Genomic DNA, 16,163 nt, shown 5'->3' with positions numbered 1-16,163 from the left:
GGTTTTCCATACAAAGCAGGGTCGTTCGAGGAAGATAACTCAAAAATTTAAAAAGTGATTGCTCAAACTTTGGCAACTTAGCTTTTCTGTCATTTGCTTCCCGGTAAGGCAAGTCTTTGCTTGAACGACGCCTGGCCCATACCACAATCTTCTCCTTCCCCCCCGGCAAACTTGTGTGCGAGAGAACCTTCTTTTCCTTTAAAAGAAAAAGAAAGAAGAGAAAATAATAATATGGAGCTCTTCGGCTCGTTACTGCTTACCGGATGTAGGTGCTGCACAAAGTGTCAGATAATCGCATGCAAGAAAGGAACTAACGCATGAAATGGACAAGCTGTGCGGAGCACATGGGGTTTTACTTATGCACGGGATCTGCGCCCGGCTTTGTACAAAGGATTACATGCAACAGCGGCAAGACTTGTACAAAAGGTGGTTGCCGGAACGGGTTCCGGCAACCGCGCCTTATGGGAAAAACTTACGAAGATGTTCTATGTTCCAGGAGTTGCTCACCGGAATGCCATCTTCGGTCTCAAGGCGGACAGCGCCAGGCCTTGTGACTCGTCTCACCCGATAAGGGCCTTCCCACTTCGGCGTCAACTTGTTGGAATTCTTGGCGGACTGAACGCGCCGAAGAACAAGGTCGCCTTCCTCGAAGCTTCTGGCTTTAACTTTGCGGCTATGATAGCGGCGCAAAGCTTGCTGGTATCGAGCAGCTCGTACAGCAGCCTGAAGACGATCTTCCTCAAGGAGCAGCGCGTCGTCTTGCCGCAGCTGTTCTTGCTCAAGCTCATCATAAGCGAGCACTCGAGGTGATCCGTATACGAGTTCCGTGGGGAGAACTGCCTCTGCTCCATAGACTAGAGCGAAAGGTGTCTGGCCAGTGGCTCGATTTGGCGTCGTTCTGATCGACCAAAGAACCACCGGCAGCTCCTCGATCCAGTTCCTTCCGCACCTGTGCAGCCTGTCGAAAGTTCTGGTCTTGAGCCCGCGCAGCACTTCAGCATTTGCCCTCTCTGCTTGACCGTTGCTTCTTGGATGAGCAACAGAAGCGAAGCAGACCTTGGCGCCAAGGTCTTGGACGTACTGCATGAAGGTGCGGCTCGTGAATTGCGTGCCGTTGTCGGTGATGATCCTGTTAGGGATCCCGAAACGGCAAACAATCGACCTGAAGAACTTGACTGCTGACTGTGCTGTCACCTTCCTCACTGGCTGCACTTCCGGCCACTTTGTGAACTTGTCGATTGCGACGTACAAGTACTCAAAGCCCCCGACAGCTCGGGGGAAAGGGGCCGAGGATATCGAGCCCCCAGACCGAAAATGGCCAGGATAAAGGGATTGTCTGGAGAGCTTGAGCTGGCTGGTGTATCTGTTTGGAGTGGAACTGGCACGCTTCACACTTGGTTACTTGTGCAGTTGCATCCTGGAGGGCTGTCGGCCAAAAGAAACCTTGCCGGAAAGCTTTGCCGGCAAGTGCTCTTGCGCCAATGTGGTGGCCACATATGCCTCCATGTATCTCCGCCAACAGCTTTTGTCCATCTTCCCGGCGAATACACTTCAATTTCACACCGTTGAGTCTTCTTCTGTACAGTATGCTATCGACAAACTGGTACATACTTGACTGCCGGGCTACTCTTTCCGCTTCTTCTTGTTCTTCGGGAAGTTCTCCTGTCTGAAGGAAGTGGACAATCTGCTGTGCCCATGCTGGAGCTTGTGGCTCGACAACAAGGACTAAAGGCGCATCTGCTGCTGCGGGAACATCCGCTTCCACGGCAAGGACTTGTGGTCCTGCCGGAGCTTGATGTTCCCCGGCAAGCTTGCCGGAGCAAAACTTGTCGGGAGCGTCTGCTTCAACGGAACAAACCATAAGGCTTGCCGGAGCAGACTGCCCCTCAGCATCCTTGGTGTTGATCTTGGGGACTTTCTTGGCGGCGGCTTCGGGGAGCTCTGCCGGAAAGTAGTCACCAGAAACCAACTTCCTCTTCTTGCTTTGTCCAGTTGATGGTGTTACGGATGGTTGAGTCAACTTAAGCACAAAGATCCCTGGTTCCACAGGTAACTTTAGTGCGGCGCACTTTGACAGGCCATCAGCAATATCATTCTGAGCTCTTGGGATATGCTCCATTTGTAGGCCGTCAAAGTGCTCTTCTAGCTTCCTCACTTCATCAACATACGCTTCCATCAACGGACTCTGGTAGTTCTTGTTCACTTGTCGGACGACAAGCTGTGAGTCACCCCTGACAATGAGCTTCTTGATCCCAAGGTCTGCTGCGATTCTGAGACCGGCAAGCAATCCTTCATACTCTGCAGTATTGTTGGTTGCTTGCTCTTTGGGAAAGTGCATCTGGACTACGTACTTGAGGTGCTCTCCGGTGGGTGCGACAAGCAGCACGCCTGCACCGGCGCCTTGCAGCGAGAAGGCACCATCAAAGTACATCAGCCACTCTTTGCTTGCCTCTTTGACGGGGATGCTCGTTTCTGGAATTTCTTCATCTGGGGTTGGCGTCCACTCTGCTATGAACTCTGCCAATGCTCTGCTTTGGATAGTTGAAGTGCTCTCAAACTTGAGGCCAAAGCTTGACAGTTCCAGCGCCCACTCGACAATCCTGCCCGTTGCTTCTGGATTTTGCAGTATCCTCTTCAGCGGAAAGCGAGTGACGACTGTGATCTCATGTGCTTGGAAGTAATGGCGCAGCTTTCTCGAGGCCATGAGGAGGCCGAAAAGCAACTTCTGCACACCAGAGTACCTTGATCTAGCCCCCTGCAGAAGAGAACTGACAAAGTAAACTGGGCGCTGCACCATTCTCCTTGGCATCTTATCATGTTCCTGCGCAAACCCATGTTTGTCGGGACCAGAGCTTGTCGACGAAGCCCCCTGCTTGTCGCTGGATGGATCTGCCGTGGTTGCTGGCTCATCATCCGCCTCCCTCTCCGCCACTAACGCAGCACTAACCACTTGATTGGTTGCCGCTATATACAGCAGCAACTTCTCTTGCGGCTTAGGTGCGACAAGCGTTGGAGTGGAGGACAGGTATCTCTTCAAGTCCTGCAGCGCAGCCTCCGCTTCCGGAGTCCATTTCATTGGACCTGCCTTTTTCAAAATTTTGAAAAATGGCAGGGCGCGCTCAGCAGATCTAGAGATAAACCTGCTGAGAGCAGCCACGCAACCGGCAAGCCTTCGTACATCCTTGACGCGCTTTGGTGCTTCGATCTGCTCAATGGCTTTGATCTTGTCGGGATTGGCTTCAATTCCCCGCTGAGACACGAAGAACCCGAGAAGCTTGCCGGAAGGGACTCCAAACACGCACTTCTCGGGGTTAAGCTTGAGGTTGATCTTGCGCAGGTTTGCAAATGTTTCGTCTAAATCTTGAATCAGGGTCGCCTTGTTCTTGCTCTTGACCACTATGTCATCCATGTAAGCTTCCACATTTCTGTGCATTTGTGGCTCAAAAGCATGGTGGACTACCCTTGCGAATGTTGAACCAGCATTCTTCAAACCGAAAGGCATCCGTACGAAGCAGTACGTGCCACACGGGGTGATAAATGCGGTTTTCTCTTCATCTTCTTCTGCCATGAAGATCTGATGGTATCCTGAGTATGCATCAAGAAATGAAAGCAAATCACATCCGGCTGTGGAGTCAACAATCTGGTCAATACGCGGCAAGGGAAATGGGTCTTTGGGACAAGCTTTATTAACATCAGTGAAGTCAATACAAAGTCTCCATTTCCCGTTAGCCTTGCGCACAACAACAGGATTGGCCAACCACGTGGGATGGAGTACTCCTCTGACAAGGCCTGCTGCTTCCAACTTCTTGATTTCTTCTGCGATGAATTCTTGGCGCTCTACTGCCTGCTTCCTGACTCTCTGCTTGACGGGCCGCGCATGAGGACAGACGGCAAGGTGGTGCTCAATCACTTTCCTGGGAACACCGGGGATATCAGACGGTTGCCACGCAAACACGTCGACATTCGCCCGCAGGAAAGCAACGAGCGCGCTTTCCTATTTGGGGTCAAGAGTGGCGCTGATGGTGAAGGTACCACCAGTGCCATCCTCCTTGGCGGACACCTTCTTAGTCTCAGGTGGAGCTGCCATTGCCTTCTTACACTTGCCGGTGGAGCTCGATGGTGCGTCCTCGACGGTAGCGCAGCACTCCGAAGAGGTGCGCTTGCCGGAGTGGGCATCAGAGCTCTTGCCGGACTTGGTCTTCTTCTTCCCCCCGGGAGCTTCAGCGGCAAGTGTCCTGCGTTCTGCTGCGGCTGCTGCTTCCCGGTAGATCTTGTCGGCACAGATAAGAGCATCCTTCTTGTCGCCAGGGACAGAGATGACACTTATTGGGCCTGGCATTTTCAGTACGTTGTACGCATAGTGAGAGGCTGCCATGAACTTGGCGAGTGCCGGACGGCCAAGGATTCCATTGTAAGGTAATGGAAAGTCGGCAACGTCAAACGTGACCCTCTCAGTCCTGAAGTTCAGCTCACTGCCAAATGTTACCGGCAACGTGATCTTTCCCTTTGGCTTGCTCCTTCCCGGGTTGATTCCTTGAAATGTGCCGGTCTCTTCGAGCTCGCTGTCAGGGATCTGGAGCTTCTGGAGCACCGCGGAGGAGATCAGGTTCAAGCCGGCCCCGCCGTCAACTAGCATCTTAGTGACCTTGAGGTTGCGGATTGTTGGTGAAACCAACATCGGCAAGCACCCGACCGCAGTTATGCGATCCGGGTGGTCCTCAATATCAAAGATGATAGGCGTGCCGGACCATTTCAGAGGCTTGCGTGACTCGACGGGTGGTTCTGCTGCATTAACTTCCCGCACCCACTGCTTGAGCTGGCGGTGCGAGGCATGCAGAGAAGCACCACCGTCAACGCACAGGACCTTTGTGGCTTTCTGGAACTCCTACTCATCAGTCTCCTCATCATCCATATCTTCATCGTTGCCGTCATCTTCATCCTTGTCGCGGCCGCGAGGAGGTCTGTCTCCTTGCCGCTGCTTGGCCTTGCCGCGACGTCCTCCTCGGCCGGGACGTTTCTTGCCGGATCCACCAGCTCCTTCCTGGGCCTTCTCTTTGTCGCGCCGCTCGTATTCAGCTTTCTGTTGCTCAACAAGCTGCTCGACCTCTTACAGTTCTGAAGATCATGGCCCTTGGTGCGGTGAATCTTGCAATACTGCTTGTTGGCGCCGTACTGCTTGTCGGTGACCGCCACCTCCGCGGCAACCTCCTTGCCGGAGTCACCAGCTTTGGCTTCCTTGGCGCCGCCGCCGTTGCGGACTGCTCAACAACTAGCACTTATTTGCCTTTCCTCCTTCTGTTGTTCCGCCGCCGGTTTTTCCTTGTCGGGGCAGCATCTTCACTGTCAGATCCTCCCGCTCCTATATTTTCTCCGGGGAGTCTCCTCCCTTCCTCAGCACGCGCACACTTGTCGGCCAGTGCATATAACTCACTGACGTCCCTGATCTTGCACATCGCCATTTCCTCCCGCATCCTGCGGTTCCGCACGTTCTGATGGAACGCGCTGATCACCGCGGCAGGGTGGACGTCTGGGATGTTGTGCTGCACGCTACTGAATCTCTGAATGTACTTGCGCAGGGGCTCTCCTTCCTTCTGGGCGAGCAGATGAAGATCACTCTCCTGGCCATGAGGCTTGTGTCCGCCTGTAAAGGCGCCGACAAACTGATGGCACAGATCAGCCCAAGAGGATATGGAGTTGTCCGGCAAGTGCATGAGCCAGGATCTGACATTGGGCTTGAGCACCAGCGGGAAGTAGTTGGCAAGGATCTTGTCATCTCGTCCCCCGGCAGCTTGCACCGCAATGGTGTAGATGCTGAGGAACTCTGACGGATGCGTCTTGCCGTCGTACTTCTCCGGTACGTCTGGCTTGAAGTTCTTTGTGCTGGGCCACTGGACTTGCCGCAGCTCACGAGTGAACACAGGACAACCTACCGCGTACGGCAGATCGCCTGGTTCCCCTGGCGCATGCATGTCAACAGAGGGCCCAGCGCGCTTGTCGGATTGACGTCGCGCTTCTCTTCGGCGCTCGATGCGGGTTCGAGCGTCTTCTTGTTGTCGATCATGAAGAACTTGGCGCTGATCGCGACGAGCTCGTGGATCCGACGATGCAGTGGAGTCGCTGTCGAGGTGGATCCGGCGAGTCGGCGATCTTGGCCTTCGGGGCGGTGATTGCATGGTAGTTGCACCTCCGCCCGTTTCGTCGCCACCGGCTCGCGTCCGGCGGCCCTGCCGCGGCGGCGACGCGCTCGGCCGCCGTGGAGTGTCGCCGTTGGCGTAGCCGATGAGACTCTGAATGGTGGCCCTCCATTCGTCGATCTTGTCCGACGTCGGAGGGTAATCTAGGAGAAGTTGAGCTCGCGCCAAAGCTTCTGCTGGAGTGGTGGGTGGCAGTGGCGGACGGCGCGAGGAGCGGGACGTGCTCGAACTTCTAACTATGTTAGAAGGAGCAGTATCCCGTCCAGGCGACCGTGCCCCGCTCGTGCCAGCACGCTGGCGTGCATGCTGTTCTTGAGCGCCCCGAGATCCACCAGCTTGGTCTTGGGCTATCATGCGTATGGCACTGCTAGTGCCATGACGCTGTTGATCTTGCGCCTCCTGAGAGTGGCGTGGAACATGTACAGTCGCCGAGGTTTGTGCAGCCTTGTTCTTGGACCTGGCGGCATCATGAGCTTCCTCGTCGACGTCCTTTCTTCCGCCGGCGTCCATCCCACCACTCGTTTGCTCCAACGGTGGCGGAAGTGACGTGGATGGAGCGGCCGCCGCCGAAGTCTTCTTCTTCGGTTGCATGTTGATGAAGGGAATGAAGATCTAGCTCGTGTGAACGCCGTATCAGGTTCACGCAATCTCGACGCCCCCTACCTGGCGCGCCAAAGATGTCGGGGAAACTGATCCACGAACACCTATGGGGCTGGCGGACCGGGCCCCTTTCGGTTCGGCGGGGGGCGGAGATCGCACGAAGAGCAGATCGAGGCGAGGCACACGAGCAGTTTACCCAGCTTCGGAGCTCTCCGGAGAGATAACACTCCTACTGCTGCTTGTCTGGTTGTATTATCTGGTGTTCTTGCTCTCGAGCGAGAGAGTGTGATGTCTTCTGGGCTACGAATGAATCGAAGCAAACTGTCCGAACCTACCAGCCGAACCCCCCACGTTGCGCATGGGCCTCCTTTTATACACTAAAGGGGTCACCGACAGGTGGCAACGCAGAGGAGGGTAAAAACGTAAAAAGCGAGGTAGTTGATACAGTTGCTTGTACAGTGCACCCTACCTAACCCTGACGGCAGGGGACAAGGGCATTAAATGCCCGTCTGAGTCGCCCGAACAGTGCAAAAAAGGACCATTAGGGGCGCCACCGTTCGCCATGATGGCGATCTTGTCAGCTTCGCATGCTACTGCGCACCGCTGGCTGCACAGCCTCCCACCACGCGCGCCCGGAGAGGCTCCCAGAACGACACGTTGGTGGATGCGCTGGAGCATGGACGCAGAGTGGCCGCCTGCCGCGGCAAGCGCCTTGCCGCTGTCGTTATCTTTGCCGGGCCCAGAAGCTCGTCGCTCACCGGGCCTCGGTGTACCTTGTTTAGTCTTCCCGGAAAGCTCCTCTTGCCGGGGCCTTGCTGCCTTGCCGGAGCGCGCGGCGCGTCGCGGCAAGTTCCTTGGGGCGCCTTGGTTGGCCTTCCCGGCAAGCTCCTCTTGTCGGGGTCTTGTCTCCTTAGCTTAAATACTTTGTTCTTGGATGGCTCCAAGGGAACCTTGGGGGATCTTGGCGTTCGCCCGGCAAGCCTTTGCCGCGGGGTGCTGCAACTGTCCGTGCACAAGTTCGGGGTACTAGGGTACCCCTATTCTAGTACACCGACACTTCACTTGGGTGGTGGTCTTGTTAACATTTTGTTGCCAACTAGGCTGGTATGGCACCGGAGTTGGCTGCCAGGTACGAACCTTCTACATCGGTTGCATTTCCTTCTTGGGCTCAAACTTGCATTTGTGATCGTTATGGGCACACTTATTATCTGACACAAGCTTGTGTTCCCTTTCAGCAATGAAAGTCTTGTTCACCAGTGTTTGGAAATCTGGAAAATCGAACATACTGAGAGCACAGCAAAGTTGCGGGTTTAATCCCCCAAGAAATCGGTCCATTTTCCTTTCTTGAGTGGGCACGTCATATTAGGAGTAACGTGACATGTGATTGAATTTTTGTAAATATTCTCCCACTGACTGACTTCCTTGGAGGAGCGCGAGAAATTCATGCTGCTTAGTCTTCATAATACCCGCAGGGATGTGATATTTCTGGAATTGCTCCTTGAATCTTGACCAGGTAATTGCTTCATTTTCAGTCCATATGGCCTTCTCACTTTCCCACCATATGGCAGCAGCGCCTTCCAGATAATGCGTTGCAAATGGAACCTTATCCTCTTCATCAGTTCGAGCGACCTCAAGTTTCTTTTCCATAGTTCTTAACCAATCATCTTCATCCAAGGGATCAACGGCCAGACTGAAACTGGGAGGCTTAGTCCTTTGAAAATCAGATAAATTGGAGTGAGAGGTAGGCTGATTTCCATTCTGTCCAACCATTTCTTGTATACTTCTGAATATTTCCATTAGATCAATGTTTCATCGTTCCTCGAACATACGCATAATTTGCTCGGTGGAGGGTGGATTTGGCGGTGGAGGCGGTGGTGGAACGTATGGTTCGGGTGATTGTCCTGCCTGTCGTGCGGAATGCCGAACAGGAGAACCCTCGCGAACGTTGCTACTACAACCTCCCCGCATCATCCTAATATGATTTTTCCCAAGTCAACGCAACCAAGATGAGAAGCATTCAACAAAAACTGGGGAGAAGCCAGCAACAAAACCAAGCGAAACCAAAAAGACGAAGAAAACACGGCGAGTAAAATAAAGTCCAACATAATTATACATAGACTCATACATGAAAGATAATAACATGCCAGGTCCAACTACTCTCATACAAGAATCGAAACATCATGACTCGTACGACTACATCCATACTCCATCCCGATGACGGAGAATACTCGAAAGCCCTACTGCTCGGCTGGCGCTGTAGGGTCCTCTCCTAAAGCGGACTCGGATCCAGAACTGGTGGGGTTAATGGAGACCTCCGGGTTAAAAGTGACACGACAACGCTCCCTCGAGGGCTCTCCCTCTGGGGCAGGTGGAGGGTGGATCATCGGGGCTGCAGGAGTGGCGAGGAGTGAAACCCACTCGGCGGGAGCACTAAGTGGACTCGCAGTCACGGTGCCCGATCTACTGGGGGAGTAACCAGGGAAACTGGGGATCTAGAACTGGCAGGGACGTAAGGAATAAATCCCATAGATGGAGAAATAGTGGTTGAGCGAGCAAAGACTAAAGTAGAGGCTAAAGCAGTACAAGCACGACTCATCTCACGAGCCAGCTCGTAGATTAGAAGATAGCTAGCAGTGATGTAGCGAGAAAGGTGGCTAGCTACACTATCAGACTCTGGATCAATGACAGGGAAACGGACACGACCATTATCGTGGAGAGAAGGGTAGTAATGGAAACCTGGGTGGTTCTGCATCCGGACCTCGTTGTAACGGAGCTCAACAAGTACCTCAAATGCAGCAAACTGGACAGCCTGAGAAGTGGAAGAAGCGCGGCCGCTATGAGAGGTATGAGTGTAAGAACCAAGATCGGAACTGATGCACAGAGTAACCACGGTGAGATACTCATACACTGATTCAGCTAGGCGCTCCCGGTACACACGATAGACTAGATCGTCTTCGTGAGGGTACAGCCGACGCCACACGTTACGAAGGAGATGCAAAGACATGTACGGCATCAGCTGCAACTGGCACGGATACAGCACCGGAGCCATCTACACTCACAACCATTAGCAGGTTAGCATAGAAAAATAAATATAACCAGTGCAAGCAATGCAACAACAAGCTATAGTCATTACCGACACTCGGCTACAACTCGTATCTAGCATCCAGTTAACTCGGCTTAGTCTAGCATGGCCTACAATCAGCACGACTCTGATACCAAGCATTGTGGCACCCCGGCGCAGAGCGACCGGTTTACCTTGCATTGCCATCCCAAAGACCTTGTCTTCTGGCAACACACAACAACATGGTACAGAAAATAACCGCTTTATTCATGCTAGCGGAGCATAGCTCATATTACAACAGTTAGCAAGGCCAGGCGGCACACATGGTGCGGCTTCACAATATGTACATTATTTAGTGAACATAAAAGGGGGCCTCAAACATGACAACTACTCGGCAGCGGAACAACGACGTAGCGGGACTCCATAGAACAAGGACACTGACGTGGACACGGTCTAGACTCGGACAGCACTTCTTTCCAATGGGACTTTCCTAAAATCTGGCATGACACGCCAGGTCAGTACATTGAATGTACTTGCAAGCTCACAATAAACATAAACATGATGACAGACAATATAATGACATTTATCCAATTAATCAACCATGCAACTATATATATATCCAACATGTTGTGACCATGCTCAACAGGTACTCATTCTCCCGACTAGCTTACCAGATGTGACCAATAAACAAGATATTACCAAAACATTCTCGTGATCCTTATGGCGATCACCACCCGACCATCTCATGGCCTGTGATCCTTACGGCGATCACAACCCGACCAACTCATGGCCCGTGATCCTTACGGTGATCACAACCCGACAACTCATGTCCAACTCAACACGATGACCTCACTGTCATCCATAGTGCAAATTAGTGTGCATATTTATTAAGTGTTGACCCATGGTGTACCTTACTTTCGAGCATGTCCGTAACCGTGGACTCGGCTATCGATAGATTAAAAACACCCTGCAGAGGTTAGTACACTGTACCCACACTACAGAACCCATGGCCTCGCACTCCCATTCGGGTGGACCAACAACGTTCCGACGAAACCATTTCACTATCATGACACTCTCCCGGCCCCTCTGACTCATACCCCACCGGGCTAGTCCTGGGTGGCCCCGTGTCTACCTCCAGACACCTCGACCACCGTCGTGGCCACAATCCACTCTGGGATCCGGTACCAAAAATTAACTTAACAACGGGCTCACAAGGTTATGCTTGCCTACCGGACCAAGGTACAGCACGCCCATAACCTTCCCTAAATTGAGGTACTGACCAGAGGCACGGCAATGAAACACATTAAGGCCGTCCCATACCGGCAAATGTGGTTGCACTAGGAAAGACTCGTTTCAGCGGCACCACGACCCGCTCAACAACATGTTCATGTTAAATTATTAATCAGGATCAACTGAATGTGAAAAGAAAATAACCGGTGTCGCATGCCATACTGTGCATCACTTAACATATGCATCACATAACTGTGCAAAGACTGCACCAACCATGCTCCTATGGAGACATCATAAACTCATGCAACTATTCTGATTAAAACCTCTCTTTACTTATACCAGAACCATTTCTAGCATTATCATCATTTTACCTCATGCAAAAATATTTAAATTACTCATCAAACTCTATGACCATATTATTTATTTATCACTATCAACTAAGTTATCCTTATCTTGCCAATCATATTTACTTCAAACATTCTGCAGTTCAAGCATTTTAATTTAAATGCATTAATAATCATAGGTTCAAGTATGAAAATCATAAATATTGAAGTGGCACCATAAAAATGTTACTGTGGCTTGCCTTAGTACTGATGAGGTTCACAAGGCTCCTGGTGATCCTCAAGACAAGCTGGTTCTTCTAAAAATATTCAAAACCACAAAAGAAAAAATATCAAGAAACCTTCTGAAAAATGCCAGAAAATCTAGACAGCAAGGAAAAAACCCATCTCTTGGGTCTTGTTAGATTTTTGGACATGCAACACGATGCAAAAAGAATCACTGCATTTGGACTTGTAGAATAAAAGTTGTGGCCATTTGAATGCTATTGGAATTTAAATGGATTTGAAAAAGAAAACAGAGGGGGGTGACGTCGAAGGCATATATTCCCGGGGCACCACCACTCATACCGTCTCGCGCGCGTAATGAGTGGCTGACTAGCGGGCCCCGCTAGTCAGGCCGGAGGGAGGGGAGAAGGAAACAAAGAGGCACGGTGCTTCGCCGGAGCTTACGCCGGCGTTGACTCTTCTTGGAGGCAAACGAGAGGGAGGGATCGACGGAGAAGATGATTGCGCACCTGCCCGTACCCGTAGCATGGCAAATGGAGGTTGGACGGCACCGGATTCTTCCACGCAAGCGGAGGCAGAACGCGGTGGTCGCCGGAGATGAGGAAGACGGCGGCTAGGGGCGGCTCCAGGGGCTCTAGCTGGGTGCGTTGGCTTCACGGAGGAGAGGCGGAGGCCCTGGCGGGGTCGCCTTGGCTTGGGAAGGGCCGGAGCTGTGGGAATGATCTAGAGGGGATCGCTGGCGATCTCGGCTCCGGAACGGCAGCCCGCGGCCTGCCCGGCCGGGCTGCGGCTTCCTACTAGTTTGTGGGGTGTGAGAGAGTGCGGGATGGTGCTCGAGGAGGCTGGGGGTGGCTCCTTATATAGGCGAGCGGCGAGGGGGTTTTGGGCTCCGCCGGTGGACACCTGTCCATGGCACCCGGTGACAAGCTGCGTTAGAGAGAGAGGGGGAAGGCGACGGGGGTCACGCGGGAGCTGTGCGCGGACGCGGACGAGCACAGGATCGAGGAGGAAAGGGACGAACACAGTGCGATGTGCACTGTGCCGTTGGCCGGACCATGCCCGTGCTCGCTGCGGCGATCTCCGGCATCGGCAAGCGGCTGGGAGGATTTAAGGAGGTGAAGACGAGGATGGGGGCGAGTGTTGGCACGCTGCTGCAGGCTCGGCAGCGAGCACGCACTCTACAGAGGCGTTGGCGTCGCGCAGAGCGCACGTTTGGCATGCCAGCCCCTTCGGACGAACGCGGTCACCACATGGACCGTGACATTAGGCCACCTACGCACTAACAAGCATGTCTAGCGTGTAGTCCTTAGTTACTTAGGTGTTACCATGGCTCGGTTTGGTTCCAGGTGCAGTAGAAGTAAAATGGTGATGAGGTTAAGTTTCTGGACAGAAACTTTTGGGAGTTACTATGGTCAAACCAAAGGGATTCAAGGGCTGAGCTTTGGGGTTTTACTGACTCTTACTAAGGTAAATAGGCTCAGGGAAAACCAGCTACATTGGAGCTAGTAAAAAGGTAGTTGTTGTAGAAACTACCATTTCAGCCCAGAAGTGATTTTATTTTTTGTAGCTAAAATATTCCAAAGAGTGGTGAAATATTTTTGCTCAGAGATGTTCCCTAGGGTCCAAAGAATATTTGGGATTTTTCTCAGGATTTTTGGGGCAACAGAAATGAGGGTTGCTTTGGAGGTCAAGGAGTTTAGCTAGGGCTTAGGAGGCAAAATGAATATTTTTCATTTAAGAAAAATATTCCAAGCAATATTGTTGGGTTGGCCAGGGGTGAAATGATGTATTTGAGGAGAGGGAACACTTGGGTGAAAATCAAGGGATACCCAAGTGGTCAAGTCCAAATGGAATGATTCAAAACTCCAAATCCAAAATCAACTCAGCTGAAAATCAAGCAAAGAAAAGAGGGCAAAAACCAGGCTGTGACACAAGTATTCTACATGTGTAAAACGGTCTTACACCCATTGTATGTGAACGTAGAGTCTATCACACACGATCATCACGTGGTATCTCGAAACGAAGAACTGTAGCAACGGTGCATACTTGGGAGAACACTTTTACCTTCAAATTTAGTGAAGGGGTCATCTTATAATGCTACCATCATTCTAAGAAAAATAAGATGCATATAAGATAAACATCACATGCAATCAAAATATGTGACATGATATGGCCATCATCATCTCATGCTTTTGATCTCCATCTCCAAAGCATCGTCATGATCTCCATCATCACCAGCTCGACACCTTGATCTCCATCGTTGTGTCGTGATCGTCTCGCCAACTATTGCTTCTACAATTATTTCTAACAAATAGCGATAAAGTAAAGCAATTACATGGCGTTTGCATTTCATACAATAAAGAGACAACCATAAGGCTCCTGCCGGTTGTCGATAAATTACAAAACATGATCATCTCATACAATAACGTATATCACATCATGTCTTGACCATATCACATCACAACATACCCTGGAAAAACAAGTTAGACGTCCTCTACTCTGTTGTTGCAAGTTTTACGTGGCTGCTACAGGATTCTAGCAAGAACCGTTCTTACCTAAGCAAAAACAACCACAATGGTGACTTATCAAGTGTGCTATCAAATTCAATTAAACTAAAGTAGGAGAAACACACACCCGCCAACCACCTTTATGCAAAACTAGTTGCATGTCAGTCGGTGGAACCGGTCTCATGTGCGTGGACACGTAAGGTTGGTCCGGGCCGCTTCATCCCACAATACTGTCGAATCAAAATAAGACGTTGGTGGTAAGAAGTATGACTATCACCGCCCACAACTCTTTGTGTTCTAATCGTGCATATCATCTACGCATAGAACTGGCTCTGATGCCACTGATGGGGAACGTTGCATGGAAAAAAAATCTACGCACACGCAATGATCTATCCATGGATATGCATAGCTACGAGAGGGGGAGAGTGTGTCTATGTCCCCTCATAGACCGTAAGCAGAAGCATTTCACAACGTAGTTGATGTAGTCAAACTTTCTTCGCGATCCAACCGATCGAGTACTGAACGTACGGCACCTCCGAGTTCTGCACGCGTTCAGCTTGGTGACGTCCTCGCCTTCTTGATCCAGCAAGACGGGTGAAGTAGTGGATGAGTATCGGCAGCACGATGACGTGGTGACGGTAATGGTGATGCTATCTCCGCAGGGCTTCGCCGAGCACTGCGAAAACTATGATGGATGATGAACTAGAGAGAAGGGGGCGCCACACACGGCTTGGGAATCTTTGGTGTGTCTTGCCCCCTTCCCCTCCTCACATATATATAGGTGGAGGGTGAGGGTAGGCAACCAAGGGGCTGGCGGCTGCCCTAGGGTGCCTGCCCTGGCCGAACCCCCCTTCCATATATAGCATGTGAGGGGAAGGGAAAGGGGGTTTGCTGCCTTAGGACGCCTCCCCTTTCCTTCCCTCCCCTTCTTTGGTGCGTGGACAGGGAGAAGAGGTGCACTCAGCCCTGTGTGGGCTGGTATGCCTCCCTCCTTGGACCACAAAGCCCACCGTTTTATCGGTGGTTGATGACCCACAAGTATAGGGGATCTATCGTAGTCCTTTCGATAAGTAAGAGCGTCGAACCCAACGAGGAGCAGAAGGAAATGACAAGCGGTTTTCAGTAAGGTATTCTCTCCAAGCACTGAAATTGTAGGTAACAGATAGTTTTGTGATAAGATAATTTGTAACGGGTAACAAGCAATGAAAGTAAATAAAGTGCAGCAAGGTGGCCCAATCCTTTTTGTAGCAAAGAACAAGCCTAGACAAATTCTTATAATGAGAAAAGCGCTCCTGAGGACACATGGGAATTATCGTCAAGCTAGTTTTCATCACGCTCATATGATTCGCATTCGTTACTTTGATAATTTAATATGTGGGTGGACCGGTGCTTGGGTGCTGTCCTTTCTTGGACAAGCATCCCACTTATGATTAACCCCTATTGCAAGCATCCGTAACTACAAAAGAAGTATTAAGGTAAACCTAACCATAGCATGAAACTAGTGGATCCAAATCAGCCCCTTACAAACACTACAAAAAAATACACTTCCATGATGATACGTTTTTGTCATAGTAGGTCGCGTTTTTTGTCATGCATGTACATCCATGACAAATTTATGACAGAATCAAGATAGTCATACATGTGATGTCGTAGAAGTGTTTGATGACATTACCAAAATTATCATCACGGAAGTGTCCACTTCCATGACGATAAATCGCGCGTCACAGAAGTGCTTTCGTCAAGGGTGACCGGCACGTGGCATCCACCGTAACGGAACGCCGTTATGCTATCGGGTCGGGTTTTGGATCCGATAACCCGTTAACAGCCCCGACCAATGGGGATTTTCCACGTGTAAAATCATCATTGGCTGGAGGAAACACGTGTCGGCTCATCGTTGGGACAGATGTCATCCACTAATTGGACAGAAGGCGCCTATGATACGTCGACACGTGGCACGGCCAATCAAGTTTAAATGGGCCGGCCTAACTAAAGGCCCACAAGATTT

Source organism: Triticum aestivum, chromosome 6B, assembly GCF_018294505.1.
Source record: "Triticum aestivum cultivar Chinese Spring chromosome 6B, IWGSC CS RefSeq v2.1, whole genome shotgun sequence".
Classification (NCBI taxonomy): Eukaryota; Viridiplantae; Streptophyta; class Magnoliopsida; order Poales; family Poaceae; genus Triticum; species Triticum aestivum.
The sequence above is the reverse complement of the archived record's forward strand: the minus strand, read 5'-3'. Positions refer to the sequence as shown.